The 15,384-nt window shown below is 41.4% G+C and overlaps 1 protein-coding gene across 3 annotated transcripts in view; it reads left to right on the top strand.

The window, feature by feature from the left end:
- Positions 1-5,281: 5,281 nt before the first annotated feature.
- LOC115582638 (synaptotagmin-2-like) overlaps positions 5,282-15,384 on the top strand; it is a 37,011-nt gene continuing 26,908 nt past the window's right edge. Inside the window, exons 1-2 of one of the 3 annotated variants that reach the window (XM_030418706.1) lie at positions 5,282-5,494; positions 5,643-5,665. The gene's annotated coding sequence lies outside the window, so the exon portion shown is untranslated. Of the gene's footprint in view, positions 5,666-5,779; positions 5,930-15,384 lie in introns of those variants that run through there. The other 2 variants (XM_030418709.1, XM_030418708.1) reach the window with 2 other exon arrangements.

The raw sequence follows: 15,384 nt of genomic DNA, 5'->3' as shown, positions 1-15,384 counted from the left end.
AACAATTTACAGAATATATGCAGCTTCCAATAAGTTATTTAAGTAAGTGGTATGATAAAGGACACAAAGTAGGTACTAGGAAACAAATTAGGATTGAATGAGGAACCAAGTGCTACTGTAGTTTAACACTAGTTAATGAATGAAACGCCTAATTTTATCCTATAAGGTAGGTAATGATTAGTTAATATGGCGTTAATTAAGAAACGGATGATGAGCTGTAGTGAAATGGCTAATTATTAAGTCCTCATTAACCACTCGGTGTGATGCACTACTTTACCTGAAGGGACACAAAAAGTGTTATATAATGATGAAGTAATGAGGGGTTACTCAGTAACTACTCAGTATTATGTACCAGGGAGCACAGAAACAGTAAATTATGTCTAAGTAATAAGTAATTAATGAGTCGTTACTAGTTCACCACCTGGTTCAGAATTAATAAGGAACCACTTATGAAGAAAGAAACAATTCTCCACATTGTTAAGTCGTTCTTTATTCATTCCTCGCTTATTTCCTAATCAACTAATGATTAACTACTCCTAACATTAACTAATGGTTAACGAGTAGTTTGTTCCTTATTCGTTACTCATTTGTTCCCTAGTAACTACTCAAAAGTATGTGTCCCTAATTGTAATGAATATTTACTTGTGTTTGAATTAGATGTTGATTTGTACCAATATTTCATTAATTTGTACCAATTTCAATATATCTTTTCATAATTAAGTATAACCAAGAATTGAAACTATTATGTATAAAATACTGTGTCAGAAACTCAGCTATTTGACAGGCCTAACAGGCTTGACTCACTCAGAAAAGCTACGGTATCTTCAGATCGATTTCATTACTTTCCACTACAGTTTCACAGCCCGGTTGGCTGCAGACCAGTGAGAATCCAGAGACAGCAGCACTATGTATTTGGCTCATACAAACCCAAGAGAGCATTGCAGTATGCCAGGACTTCCATAATGATAATACCAGTCTATAATACTGATCTTGTAACTATCTGGTCTTGGAGTTTCTGGCATAGTGATGTGGGGAAGAAGCCAGATATATCCAGGTTACAGAGATGCATGGGTTCACACAGGGGCTGACAAAATTAGCCTTGGTGCTCCATCTCGCTCAGGTTATTTTGGGAACGAGTGGTTCGACCAGCAAAATGTGCTTTTCTGTATCCCCTCAAGAAAACAGGAGGCAGTGAACCGGAAAAAATGTGACAAGAAAAGTGGCAAATGTCAACAATTTCTACATTTAAAATGTTCAAAAACATTTCTGTTTCTCTTCCTCATGATCATGTTTAGGATTGTTAACCAAACCATTGACAGATTATGTACACGAATAATGTTTCCTTGTTGTAATTGTAGATAATGAGGAAGTGTGTTAATAGTGTGCTGCATAATGAGAATCTGACTCCTTGAGTGTGGCGTCCTCTAGTGTTACAGCTGAGCAATGACATCTGCCGGCTTGAAAAAAGGGAGAATCGAATGAGCCATTTAATAACACATTCATAAATTGCTGCCTCCACATTCAAAGAATGAAGTGGGACAAGTCAGTGTTTAAGAAGGATGAACACCAACCCTTGAGCTACAGTTGCTGCCATTTTGAGATGCCTACGTGCACAAATTTGTGGCGTGCGGCTTTAACCTGTGGGCTCAGAGCCGTAATGGGTCTCAGGCCTACTTCTGCTGGGTCCCTGGATGCTGACATGCTGCAATAGGGTCATGGAGCAGGAGACGTCTAATTTGGGTCCTGCACTGACAAAGTTTCAAACCTCCAATGAAAAACCATTATTAAATCACTGATGCATAATACAGGTAAGTGCACGCATTGAATACATTAAAGTATATGTTTGAAAATCTGTAATTCTGTTCAGTTTCTTACAGTAACCTTGACTTTGAGATGAAGGTCTCATTTAAAGGTTACATATGTGATATTTTGAACATGAATACCGTAGCAAACATAAGTTTCTATGTAACAATTTACTGGATTACTGGTGACTCTCAAAGACATCATGCCTCATCTACAATCTGATCTTCTCTGTTCTTTGTTTTGGTAGCCGGGATGGTCGTGTGCATGTCCTCCCCTCCCGTTTTCAACATCGTGTCAAGGTAAGAAACTTTCTCATTTTATCGATAAAGAATGAGAACAATTTCAAGCATTGAAATAGACTATGCAGCAGCAGAACCTTCTTGTATATTTGATCGGCGTTGCCTAAGCTCCATGCAAAACACAAAATGGCGGCCACCGGGTGACAAACCGTCTTGTTTTACATTTTGGTTTTGAGTGATATATCTCAACAGCTATTGAACTGTTCCCATTAAAGTGATTCACCTACCATATTCATGTTCCCCTCATGAGGAATCCTTTTGCTGACTGTTCATCCAGCGTCATCGTCGGAGCAAATGCGTCCAATCGGATTTGGGTGCTTTGGTTTATGTGCAAATATACAGTAAAATATAAATCACATCAGCCTCAACAGTACTGACCAAAGTAGCCTGTGGTGGTGAACATGCTAAACATTATACCTGCGGTACATCAGCATTAGCTTTGTTAGCATTGCCCCTGTGAGCATTCTAGGGAGCAGTGTTCCTTCATGGAGCAGCTAGCGGTGTTCTTTCAGATAGTCGTATTTCTCTTTTCCATTTTCATTCGCTGTTTGAGGCTCATTAGCCTCCCTGCTTCACCTTTATGAATCTACACCCACACAGCTGCTTCAGGCACATTTCCCACCTCTAATTTCTATGCTGAATTATCTCCTTGTCGCTGTTTCATCTATTAAGATTCATTGCCATGAAGTCCAGCGCGAGGCAATCACAAAATATCCCGTGGCTGAATAATTGAATCCCATGAAAACTTTTCTCTCCATCTCCTCTCCCCCGAGGAACATGAGCAAATAAGCCCAGCAGGATGGAAAGTTCATCAAGAGGCAGGGTGCTTCAGCCATGCAGCATCTCTGACTCATCTGGTGGTGTGGCTCTAATCGTTGGTAATGCACGAAGCACTGCCTCCTGGCTGCTGTTATATCAAGGGTAACGCCAAAGGTAATGGAATGGTGTGTCCTCCCCCTTGAAGGGAGCCTGGCTGCTATTTGCTGCTGGGTTATTGGCAACGTTCCCAGAACATTTAATAAGTGTAATGGTGAAACTGGCACTCACACCACTGTCCTGTCAGTGCTTTTCATTTACAAATGTTGCAATGCTAAATCAGCTGGATCGACTGTCTGGGGGCACTTTTTTTATTTGCCTGAGACTTGGGCAGTTAAGGTGGTATGAGGAGGTGATGCTGTTACAGTCCTCATTTTTAGAGATTGTCTTTGCCAGATGAGATCTCTTATCCACATGTCTCTGCAGCGACGATATCTGAAATTGTTACACATTAAAGGGGCAATATGTAAGAACTGGCAATCTGTCAAAGTCATCCTTAAAACCAATAGACAGAATCAGCGTGACATTACAGTGACAACACTTACATCCGGGAAGAAGAACTGAAATAGCATATATTATTTAAGACAATTAAATGGGATTTAAGCTAATATGTGATGTAAGGATTTTCTACCTGGACACTGAAAAACAAATACCGTGATACAGTCTATAGGGAACCGCTAACTGCTGCTTACTGTAGCTAACTGTAGCTAACTGTAGCTGCTAACTGTAGCTGCACTAATGCCAGCTATCTCAGTGAGCCATGCAGCTAGCGAGCTGCACTGGGTTCTCAGGGTCCAGGGGAGTGTTAGCATTCACACTGCTAACACTGGAGCTTTTTTGGACCAGGAGGGGTCGTTAGCTTGCTGGTTAGCATGCTAACTTCAGTAGCTATTGCTGCAAAACATGACAAAGACATCATACTGTACAAAACTGCTGTCGCTGCCCTTGATAAACTAATAATGTTTCCATCAGCCTACTTTGTGTTTCGCCCTAATTAGCAAATGTTAGCATGGCAGCACACCAAAGTAAGACGATGAACATAGCTTCATGGTGCAGTTAGCTGTAATCCAAGGTAGTCTCGTTTCACTATTTCATTTTGATCTTACCTAGCTGGTTAGCATGCTATCGTCAGTAGATCTCTCTGCAACACAATCAGTCGACATCATGATATCATACATGCTTTTTATTCATATTGTGTTGATAATTTCAGGTCATGTTTTAAATTACAATTCTTACAAATTGCTCCTTTACATGGATTTCCCAGGAGAAATCTGCAGTGACAGCGTGCTGCAGCTCCCTCCAGCTGTCTGGTGTCAGACGTCAGGTAGTTTATTGATTACAGAGGACAGAATGAGACTTCATTAAGTCAATTTCATTAAATCTGAGGCTCTTATTTGTTGAGCGCCAAGAAAGTGTAATCAATACCGGAAGCTGTTTATTTCTTTCTTTTTTATATTTTATTTTATTTTTTTTCAGATGGCCAGTCGTGACAGAAAATGCTCATTAAAACATGTCAAACGTCAAGTTTTGTCTGCAGGCAACATCGTGTTGGATTTAAGTGTGACTCCTGCTTGACTTTCACAATCTCTGTTTAATTAGATGACTCTGTAATCTCTGTCTCCTTAATGAGGCAGCAGCAGTGATCCGTGTCACTCCTGCAGTTCGTCCCAACCTTCTGCTCTTTTAAATTATTCACGAGTTACATGTCAGATGCCTGTAAACAAGAAAGGGAGGAACTAGTTGCCTTTTCATGTTGCTGCTGCTGCTGCTGCTGAGCCTGCTGGAGCTTCACATCAACTAACTGCTGCTAGAAAGAAAGAGGAAAAAAAAAAAAAAAGGAAAAACAACAACTTCCCATCTGTGGTCTGCCTGCCTCTATACTGCAGCAAAACCAGCCCGAGCAGACCGGTAACTCCCCCTCACCCATCCTCCTCCCCTCCCCTCCCCTCCTTCTATCCTCTCTGGTCCTCACACCTCACTGCACTCAGGTTCCTGCAGAGTTCCTGCAGCAGGGAAGGCACAGGACCTAAAAAAATATATCTATCTATCTATCTATGAGGGTGAGAGCCACTGCAGACCGCCGGTTACCATCTTCACCTCTCCTCTCACCACCCATCGATTCCCCTGGTATTGCACTTCCCTACTTCCCTCCCTCTCCTCGCTCGCTTCCTCCCTTTCCTCCTGCGTCTAATTCTCAAAGCTCAGCACTCCCTTTATGCCGGTGCTGAGGGGAAAAAAGTGATGGAGCAAGAAAGAAAGGAGGAGGAGCGCAGTTCTTAGTGCGCCACAGAGAATCTAGCCCCCGCTCCCTCCCCCCACCCAATTGATGACAAGGATGGTTTTTATTGAGTGGCTCCTCAGCCAATGAGCGAACAGTGCCGGGAAATACAGCAGTGGAACTGCACTGGCTCTGATGCTTGTGCTGATTTCAGTGTGTTAGAACAATGTTAATCTGTGTGAGTGTTTCCTCTCTCTCTCTCTGCCTGATCTGAGTGCACCTCAGTGGCATCTTAAGCAAAGGAAAACTCTTGCTTGCTGCTTCTTGGACAGACACCCCTCCACCCCCACCCCCCCAGGTGAAACTGGGACCTACCAGCACTGGGAGGTTTTTTGAGATGTCTTTTGAGAGTGGGATGAACCAAAGTGCAGATTGTTAAGATTTTTTTTTTCTTCCTTCCTGTCACGTTAACTGACCCTTGTTCTCTGCTTCCCCTCTTCGTTCAGGAGGCGGCACATCTCTCCTCAAGGTAAGCAGCATCTCTTCCTCTCTGTCCGAGGCGGCATCATCAGTTACTGGGGCTGTGCTGCGTGCCAGGCTGTCACAGAGGCACCTAGCCTCATTACACACATCCTGCCTGAATGTGGAAAGAAAGGCTCTGCAGAGAGAGAGAAAGAGAGAACAAGTGGCTCAGGGGTAATTAGAGCAGACAGTGTTAGCGTTTTGCCAGTCGCCTCTCATTTTAATACAGGGAGCCTTAAATCTGCCAGAGTCGAACTTTTATAGCTTGCCGGTAAGTCCTCACGCCTCGCAGTGCGTAGCATCATGTAGTGCTGCAGTGTAACGTTACATATCAAAAACAAAACGTGTGTGTGTGAGGGAAGAACTTGAGATGGGAATTTCCTGCACTGTAGAAAGGAGACTTTTCATTGGTTACTTATAGTCGAGATGTGTTGAAATTTTTTCAAAGTGAAAGATTTTTTGTTTGTTTTTTATACCAGGGATGAACGTTTTCCCGAACAAGGAAAAAATGAGATCGAAAAATAAGTTGGTTTAAGCCAAGATTCATTTGTTTTTACCTGTATTTCTTTACTGGGTTCATTTTTTACAGTGTATGGCGGCAGTGCCGTAGATGGACGATGATGAGAGTCAGCTCACTGTTATACAGTAAAAGCTCTCAGGGAGTGTGTGCAAAGTCAAATGTGCTGAGCCAGCAGGAGTGAAGGGCCCACGCAAGAGTCTGCAGAGCTCATTGTGTTCATATGCATCCGTGTCGCCCTATCAGATTTTAAACCGTTTAATTTGTTTTACTCCTTTAAAACCTAATTTGTAAATGCATTTGGTCAAATATTCCCTTCAGTGACTCTTGTGGTCTCCAAGCTCTTTAACGTGCATTAACATTTTGCGCATTCCAGCCTCTGATGGACACTGGAGCCTGAAATTCGCTTCATTTTCTCGTCCTTTACGCAGAAGACTCTCTTTATTCGGCATCACAAACATCTCCAACGAGGGCATTCCTGTTTTTTTTCCCCCTATCAACTGAGAAATGTAAATTTTTTTTCCACTCCAGATTTTGAGTGGACCATCTTCGTTTGGCGCTGTATGTGTTCTTGTGCTGATTGTGATGCGGTGGTGTGAACAGAGCAGGTGATGCAGTGGGCTCTTCAGTCCCCGGGGGTGTTATGAGTACATGACTGGGACACTCCTGAGTGCGTGAGCCAAATGAGGACTTCCTTTCTGGCATCAGCAGAGGTGGATCGAGGGGTGTGTAGCTGCAGTACGTCTGTACTCACTCACACACACACACACACACACTCATCCTGACACACGCAGCTTCCCTCCTGTCCCACAATGTGCTGCATGTACTCGCCTTGGTGCATTTTGTACTGCAAAGGATGTTTAACAGGTTCAGCGTGACTAATCCTCTTAAAGCAGGTACCAAAGTGGATGTAAAGTCAACGTATGATGTAACAGCACAACGGGAGAGCCAGCTTATGCTCATATTTATCATTATAGACTTAAAATGCTGATATATTCCCCCCTGTTACCTCTTTTATTAGCTGCCATGATTAATCGCACGAGTACAAAGCAGTCGTATGTTGTTGAAGATGCGACGAGAAAGTATTCCAGTGAAGCGTTTTTTAAGCTGAATGTATTTTGGTCGATGACAATAAGCGTCATTTTGCGTCTAAAGTTGTGTTTTCCTGCTGAATTTGCATCAGGCAGCCTGCTGAGAGAGGATTAATCTCACTGAGCAGCTCTGCAGTCCTCAGCTCAGTGTGGTGATGAAGTCAGCGCTACATCTCTTAGATGAGATTATGTTATAGGGTTTCTCTTTAGAGACTCCCACAGTACTTATTTTCCATGTATGCAAGCAAACACATGCCTTTGTCAGCTGTGATGGTGCGGTTGCTGTCAGGATGGAAGTGTTTATCTGTGTGTCTGTGGTCGGACCCCCCACTGTGGTCCAAACTGGAGCATCTGAACATCTGTTGGGTGGATTTCTAAAAGTTGCACAGGTATTTGTCGGTCTGATGGGACGGATCGTGCTGAGTTTGGTGATCCTCTTTCGGCTTTAGCGTCGTTGACATTTGAGGCGTTGAGCAAAGTGTCCTGTAAGCTGTTAGAAGGATCATCACAAGACGTTTGTGTGGCCCTCCACAGCAAGAGAGCCTTTTCACAGCACACTGAATAGCGCAGGTGGAATTTAGCATTAATGATGGCTGCATTCCATTTCGGTGAGCTCGTTCCAGCGCTCTGGCATTATGCGTGCTCACACACAGACATGGCCCTCATTAACGATATTGGTCACTGTTGGCAACTGTGCTTTTCCTTTTCACAACGGTCAAAATGCTGTGTAAAGGTTCCACTGTCACACCTCTGGTGAGTCCCTGACTTTTTCGCCGAGCCTCGAGCCACCATCAGTTTGTGTCTCGTGCTAATTAGCTGTTGAGATGGTAGCATGGTTGTCAGACCCTCACACTCGGTCACATATCGAACACAATAAAATAACAAGACAGTCTTATTTTTTGTGTTTTTAGTTGTTGGCACAAGAGAGAATGAGTCCTAAAACCAGGAAGTGAGTTAGCATTTTCAATCGCTGGATGTGAATACGTCTTTGTATGGATGCCTGAAAGAAAGTCTATGGTTAACGCAAGTTTTAAAGATATTCCTTTTTTGTTATGTGTCTTAAAAACGACGGTTGCTAACCAGCGGCTAAATGAGACTACAGATGTTGTCGGGGACGTTGAAGATCATGACATGGCTCATCTAGTCAGTGGTCCATCTTTACAGTCTGACATTAACCCCAACGTTAACACTAACTTTATTTATAGATAAGTGTGTATACCATAGTGTAGCAGGAAGCTCAGTGGTGAAGTCATGCAGCCACGCTGTAGTTCATTTATAGCCTTACGTTAGCTTTTCAATTCATCAGCTTGCAGAATAAAACATGTACGTGTCATACATTATTTAAGCTCATTTTCTGCATCATCTAGTTTAAAAAATCCCAAAGGCTTTCTGTCGAGGGAACCGGGGCGATGCTAACCTCCATACATCCTCCCTGTGGCTGTCCTACTGTACGTCTGAGCCTCTTTGTCTCCACCTACGTTGGTTCATTGATAGTAGAGGTTAATACTGTAAGACTCTGTGTGACAGAATGTGAGGACTACACCAATCAGCGGCTTGGCTCTGGAGCCGGTTGACAGATTGATGAGTATTGGTCATCTGAATATCAGTGATGTTTTGTTGACTCCTTCAAGTTTCCACATCACAGCTCCGCACCGAGGAGAGGCGATCGCGCCCCGAGGTCTTCTGCTGCTTGATGATTCATGAAATGGGATTCTGTACTGCAGCCTATAATCCCGGCCTCACTAAACTGAGAGCGTCTCTTACTGACTGTCAGGTGCGTCGACGTACACGAAGCACACGGTTGATGTTTTTCATTTGCACTCTATAGTCCTGTGTGTGTGTGTGTGTGTGTGTGTGTGTGTGTACTATAGGTACAGTGAGACCAGTTTACAAAATGGCACATGATGATGTTTTTAGTGTTGACAGACATTTTGACATCTATCTCAGACGTCAGTGTCAGGGGAGATGTTTTGTTGACTTTAAGAGCTCCCCTGTGAGAGAAGCTGAACTGATGTCTTTGCTGGTGCTGCAGTGCGTTTTCTGTCAGTCCAACGCCATCCGTACAACACTCTTTTGCCTGAGGAAACGGTACAATGGATTTTTTTCTTTTAAAGCTTCAGCCTGCCTTTAAAAAAAAAAAGGAGACAGTTATCGTTACTTATCTCAGGTATTGAACCCCCGGATTGAGAGCAACACAATCAACGAGCCGTCAAATGCCGACCGAGATTAAGCTTTTTGTGATCATTTAGCGCGTCCGGAAGGAAACAGATGTCGATGATAAACCTTCAGCGGCCCTGAGGTATAAAAACTACTGAAGGTCAAACCCTCAGCACAGATCTGAGTGACAATCGAGGGAGATGTGAGATGTTACAGGGAAACACAGAAGAAGCTTCACAGGCAGAAAGGGAAACAGATTTACTGAGAACTACAGTTGCAACAATTAGTCGATCGGCCGGAAAATGTAATTATCTGTCAACAATTATGTTGATTAAGTCTTTTTTCTGGTCAAAACAACAAAACCATCCAGAGTCTGCAGCTCTTCCGATGTGAAAATTAGTTGCTTTGTCTCTGTTAATGTCATGTGAAGACTACTGTAATGAGCTTTTTAAACTATTTAACACACAAAATGATTAATTTTGCGAGAAAGAAATCAGCAGATTAATCAATTATGAATATAAGAGATTGTTGTAGCCCTTCTAAGAACGTATGGATACACGTTTGACTTCAGTAACAACCATCACTGGTATCTGCTGAGGGGATGTGAGAAAGTAGACGTCCTCAAGTACTGCAGTTAAGTGCAGCTTTGAGATACTATAATCGAGTATTTCCATTTTCTGCTGCTTTACACTTCCACTCCACTATAATTTGGAGGCAAATATTGTACGTTTTACACACTGCAATTATTTGATAACTTTATATTGGATTCGAGTATACAGAATCTACATACAAATATGTATTATTTACTTAATTACATTTAATATCAGGTACTTTCAGACTTTTACTCAAGTATGGGCCACTTTTATTTAAGTAATATTTTCACACGATATCTTTACTTCTACTCAAATCTGACTTTTGAGCTCTGAACACTGTTGGTGAAGGGGACAGGAAGCAGCACTACACCAATAGATGTTTTTCTCTTTTTTATTAATCATGGATCACATGATGGTGTGTAAAATTTGAGCTTGCCCCCGTAGTGACGAACCCACAGTCCGTGATCTCTCTTTTGACTCAGCAGACTGTGTGAGCAGCTACAGTCCCAGCCTAGCATGTTGGTTTGATGGTTCACAGTCAGCGCTCTCATCAGCTTTGTTCCCCGGCAGTGATGAAGCTCCGATGGATTTCATCAGTAAGCATCAGTGTATGTTGCTGTTGGAGCTCAGTGGGCTCTTTTGGGGAGCTTTACAAATGCAAGTCAGGATAGTAAGGGGAGAAGCTACACCTTCTCTAAACTCCATTTTAAGGAAACCTCTATCTACCACAGATAGATCAGGTATAGTATTAATATGGTTATAGACTCCTAAATTGTAGTTTGAGTAGATTGTCCTTATTCCTTTTGTCAGTATTCTGATATATTATTTATATATGAATTTAAACTCAGTGGGACATGTGCAAAACAAAGACTGCCTGCGCACTCAACAGCTGTAAGACACGGTCCATCCACCATGAATGCCTGATGAACTTAGTGTAAAACCACCTGCACTGTAAAAAACTGGAATATTATAACAGATGAGGCACACAAAATACTACAAAATAACAGAAAATAAATCATTAAAACAGTTATTTCTGATTGCTAAGATACTGTTTTAGCTTTTAAATAAGATCTAATGAATTTTTGGGCTTTGATGTTCAATTAAGGATATTCACCTGTGTGAAAACAATGCATTTACCCTTAAATGCAGTCAAACTGTTCAATAATAAGACAAAATACTGGATAAATCTGTAAAATAAACAAAGACAATTCTGTAATAATGACATACGCTTTTCTACACATCACCAAATGGCAGATAAAGTCAGCAAATAGCTGGTGAGCACAGTGGAAAATACATGATTAACTGTATTTAAACACACTGATTCAATGTTGTGTGATGTCAACTCGGTGCACCGGTCTGCCACTTGCTTTATTTACTCAAGAAGCACGCGACTGTGATGACTGACGGTAGTGACTGTTTCAGGCCGGCCTCTGCAGTCTGGAGCAGAGCAGGATCAATAGCTTTCAGGAGATCAATTTTGAGTGCTTCATGTGCAAATTAATATATTTAAGTACCAGATCGAGCAGCTAACAATCAGTATGCTTGGTATGTGAACCGGCTACATGCAGCAGTACTTTAAGGATGAAAGCTAAATCTGATGTGAACATTTTCGTTCTGCATGCAAAGTAGAGATGAAATAATGTGAGTGAGTAATTTGTACAAGTGTTGCAAAAACAGACAAACAGTTGACTGGCAACGTTAGCAACTAGATTCTGGACATTGTGGAACATTTAGCAGTTTATCAGCCAAATATATCGACATTATTTATTTTGTTTTGTTTTTGTTTTGTTGATGTAACCCACTTTGTAACCTGTGTTTAGACAGATACTATATAAATATAAAAAATATAAAAATATAAAACATCTAAAATATGAATTTTGATATTATTGTGTTTCCCTTCAGAGTTCAAACAGAGAGAATATATAATATATTAGGGAACCAGAAACATAAATGAAAGATAAGTTCTCTGTTACTGCTGGGTGTGTAAATAAAAACATATTCTAACATTTCCCTATATCAGCTTAGAAGGTGATGATTTGTCAGCGTTGTTTCCAAAATGTGTTTCTGCTGCCCTGCCACCTTTAACAGTAAGCTAAAGTACCAATACAACAATGTGAAAGTACTTCATTTTCCTGTAGTACTGCATTCAAAATGCTTATTAAACTGGCATATGAAAATGTCTGTTGCCACTTAAAGTAAAACCAATTAATATGCAGAGAATTATATATTATCAGATAGTTTCATCAATATTAGTTTATCTTGTAGAATTAATAGTTTATGTTCAGTTCTGTATTTTAGTCCAGTGGTTTCCGTCAAAGGATCAGGATAAATGTGAAGGATTGTGATTTGAATGGTTTGAAATAACGATGGTTGAAAGTCAGTTCTGTTGCACACAGTATGGATGATTTTACCTCTTTAGCCCTTGAAGTTTAGAGCACAAACATTCCTTTGGTGAAATTAGAAATGTGACAAGGGGTCCTTCCTAAATACTGTTTTTGTGTGTTTGTTCAAATAACTACAGCTGTCAGAAAAGAAAAGAATTAAAAACTTTGTTTATACCAACTGTAGTATAGAGAAGGAAGAGTACAAATATAGAGACTGCAAAAGGAAAAGTTAAATGTCAGTCATGTGCAAATCCAAAGTGTACACACTAAACAAATGCCCCAAAATACAGACAGGTTAATAATAAGGATCATGATGAGAGTAGAAATGGATACTGGAACAGAAATATTACCAGTATACTGGAGGAGTGATGCTGTCACACACTGAAATGTATCAGATATTTCACTGAGACGGTCAAACACAGCCTGTAGATTTACTGCCCTCAACTGGTCATCATCAGTCCTGCATGCTCTACATGCAGATTTTGATAATCAGGAAAACCATCAACAGTAGAGAAATATTCTTTTATAACTAAATATTTTGGATCACACTGGATTAGTTCAATTATTGCTGACAGTAACAGATCGTTCAGCTGTTTCGTTGGCTGATGCAGAACACATACCAGGTTTTTTTTTCAGGATTTGCTGATGAAGGTTTTTCCTAACGATACCAATTCGTCTTCTCCTCTCTCAGCACCGAACCCATGACAGATCTGAAAATTTGCTGGAGCAGAAAATGGGAGATGTCAAGATTGACACATGTGGTTCTCGTATTCATTGCCGGGCCTTTTTTTTCTTCACCGGAGACTTTATTAAATGCAGCCTTAAAAAGTTTTTTTTTGCTCCTGAATGCATGGACATCACTGTGTGTGTGTGTGTGTGTGTGTGTGTGTGTGTGTGTGTGTGTGTTTAATAAGGCTCAGAGGATTGTGAGAGAAAAAGAGTGCTCGCCGTTTAATTAGCAAGCGTCTCGAATGGAATCTGATGTGAGACGGTTTGGAGGCCAGAGGAAAAAGAAAAATGTAGGAAGTCTGTGCAGAAGGATCAGATAATTACTTACTGAGCTCGTGTCCCTTCTGGCTTCTCTTTACTCAGTTCAACTCCGCCATGTTGCCCCAGATCTATGCACTTGGGCAACGCATCCGTCACTGGTAGGGAGATGTATTTTTCCCTCTCTCTAGATCTCCCTACCACTCTGTCTCTAAATGTCACCCTCCTCCCCCCCTCCTGCTCACACCCAAATGCACCAATATCCCGGGCTATAGTCGGACGGCTATTTTCAGCACCGGGAGAGGGAGAAGGAGGAGTGTGTGTGCAGTGTGTGTAGAGATGTACATATCTGTGTGTTTGTTTGTTGGCTTCAGTCCCGATCATGTGTACAGTTGATGTACATGTGTGGAGAGAGGATAAAAAGGAAAGGACAAGACAGAAAGTAGTGTTGGATCGGTCCAATCTGACGTACCGTGAGAGGAAAAACTTTTAGACCTTAGAAAAAACACTTTATATCAGGGCACACATATGAACCATATGGCAATCAATAGCATATTAGTGCTCTATTAGTAATTACGAAGGACGTCATGACGCCTTTTTCTGCATGACTATATCCTAAAACTACTTGGCCATTACATTTATTACATTTATTTTTAAAATACTTTTTAAATACAATTTTTCCTTCGCATTGCACTTTTTTTCCATGCGTTTTTTTATTTTTGAATTAATAACTACCAAAAAAATAAACCCAACAAGTGAGGAATGAGGATGGGTAAGAGGGGACATTTGGTTTGGGGACGAGAAAGGACAGCTGTGGCTCAGGGGGCAGAGCAAGCGTGTTGTTATCAGAGGGTCAATGGTTTGATTCCCCTGGACTGCATGTTAAAGTGGGCAAGTTACTGAACCCCAAACTGCTCCTCATGTGCTGGGTCGCACCTTGCACGGCAGCCACCGCCATCAGTGTGTGAATGTATGGATGAATTACTGTAAGTCGCTTTGGGCAAAAGCGTCTGCTAAATGAAAGGGGTGCCTGTTATCTGCTCATGCTGGTCTGAAATTACTGGTGATTTTATGGAGTCTATCTTTGTAAATCTTGTTCCGTTTTTTTAGTCTGGTCACCGATCGTAAAAGTTCATTTTCCCATGTGCCGAATTTGTCCTGTCGTTGATGGTCACGAGCTCTGGCTGTTTCTGTGTCCTTGACGCCTGCTTCATGACTTCATTCAGTTTATTAAAGAGATGTTTTATCTTTCCTTGTAAATTCATACCCATGAGTATTTTCTCTCTATATAGTATCTTATATTTGCAGCCAAATTAGTGTAAAGAGTTGCAATTGTTCATACAGTTGAGCAACAAAGAAGATTTTTATTTTGCGAACGTTGTTTTTCTTTACAGGTGAAGCTTTCAGGTCCATCTCTCTGTCCTAGTTCCATTTCTCATTACCACGGGGAAACATTTGTGGGCGTCATAGTTATAACAGTTTGCCTTTATGCAAATGTATGTGAGCGAACTCACGGGGGAAATTTAGTAGAACGTTATGAAACAGTTAATTACTTTTGTGAGTTATACCCCTGTGACTGGAATTGTTTTCCACTTGTTTTATGATGCAAGTCGATGGTAATATTAATTGGTTGATGGTCGATGGTTTGCTTCATATTCCTGACGGACAGGCTTGCAGACATTTGGCGCGTGTGTGAGAATTGAATTTGTCTTGAAAAAACTTTCCTTTGTAGAAACTCCAAGAGCTTCATCTGTTCTTAAAAAACTGTTTTTACCTCCTTGTGTAGTGGACGTTCCTGGTTGTCATCCGATGCTGGATTTTGTCCTTGTCAGCCTTGGCTTTGTAACTGGATCATTAAGAATCTGGACTATTAGCTCACCTCTCACATCACACAACATCTTTTCTTCTTACTCCGACACTATTCGGCACCCTGAACACAACATATTTCCAACTTTAAAGCCAACTGGGTAACTGCTGGCAATGAATGTGTCTGCGAC

This window comes from Sparus aurata, chromosome 6 (assembly GCF_900880675.1).
Source record: "Sparus aurata chromosome 6, fSpaAur1.1, whole genome shotgun sequence".
Classification (NCBI taxonomy): Eukaryota; Metazoa; Chordata; class Actinopteri; order Spariformes; family Sparidae; genus Sparus; species Sparus aurata.
This window is presented reverse-complemented; position numbering and strand designations above follow the sequence as displayed.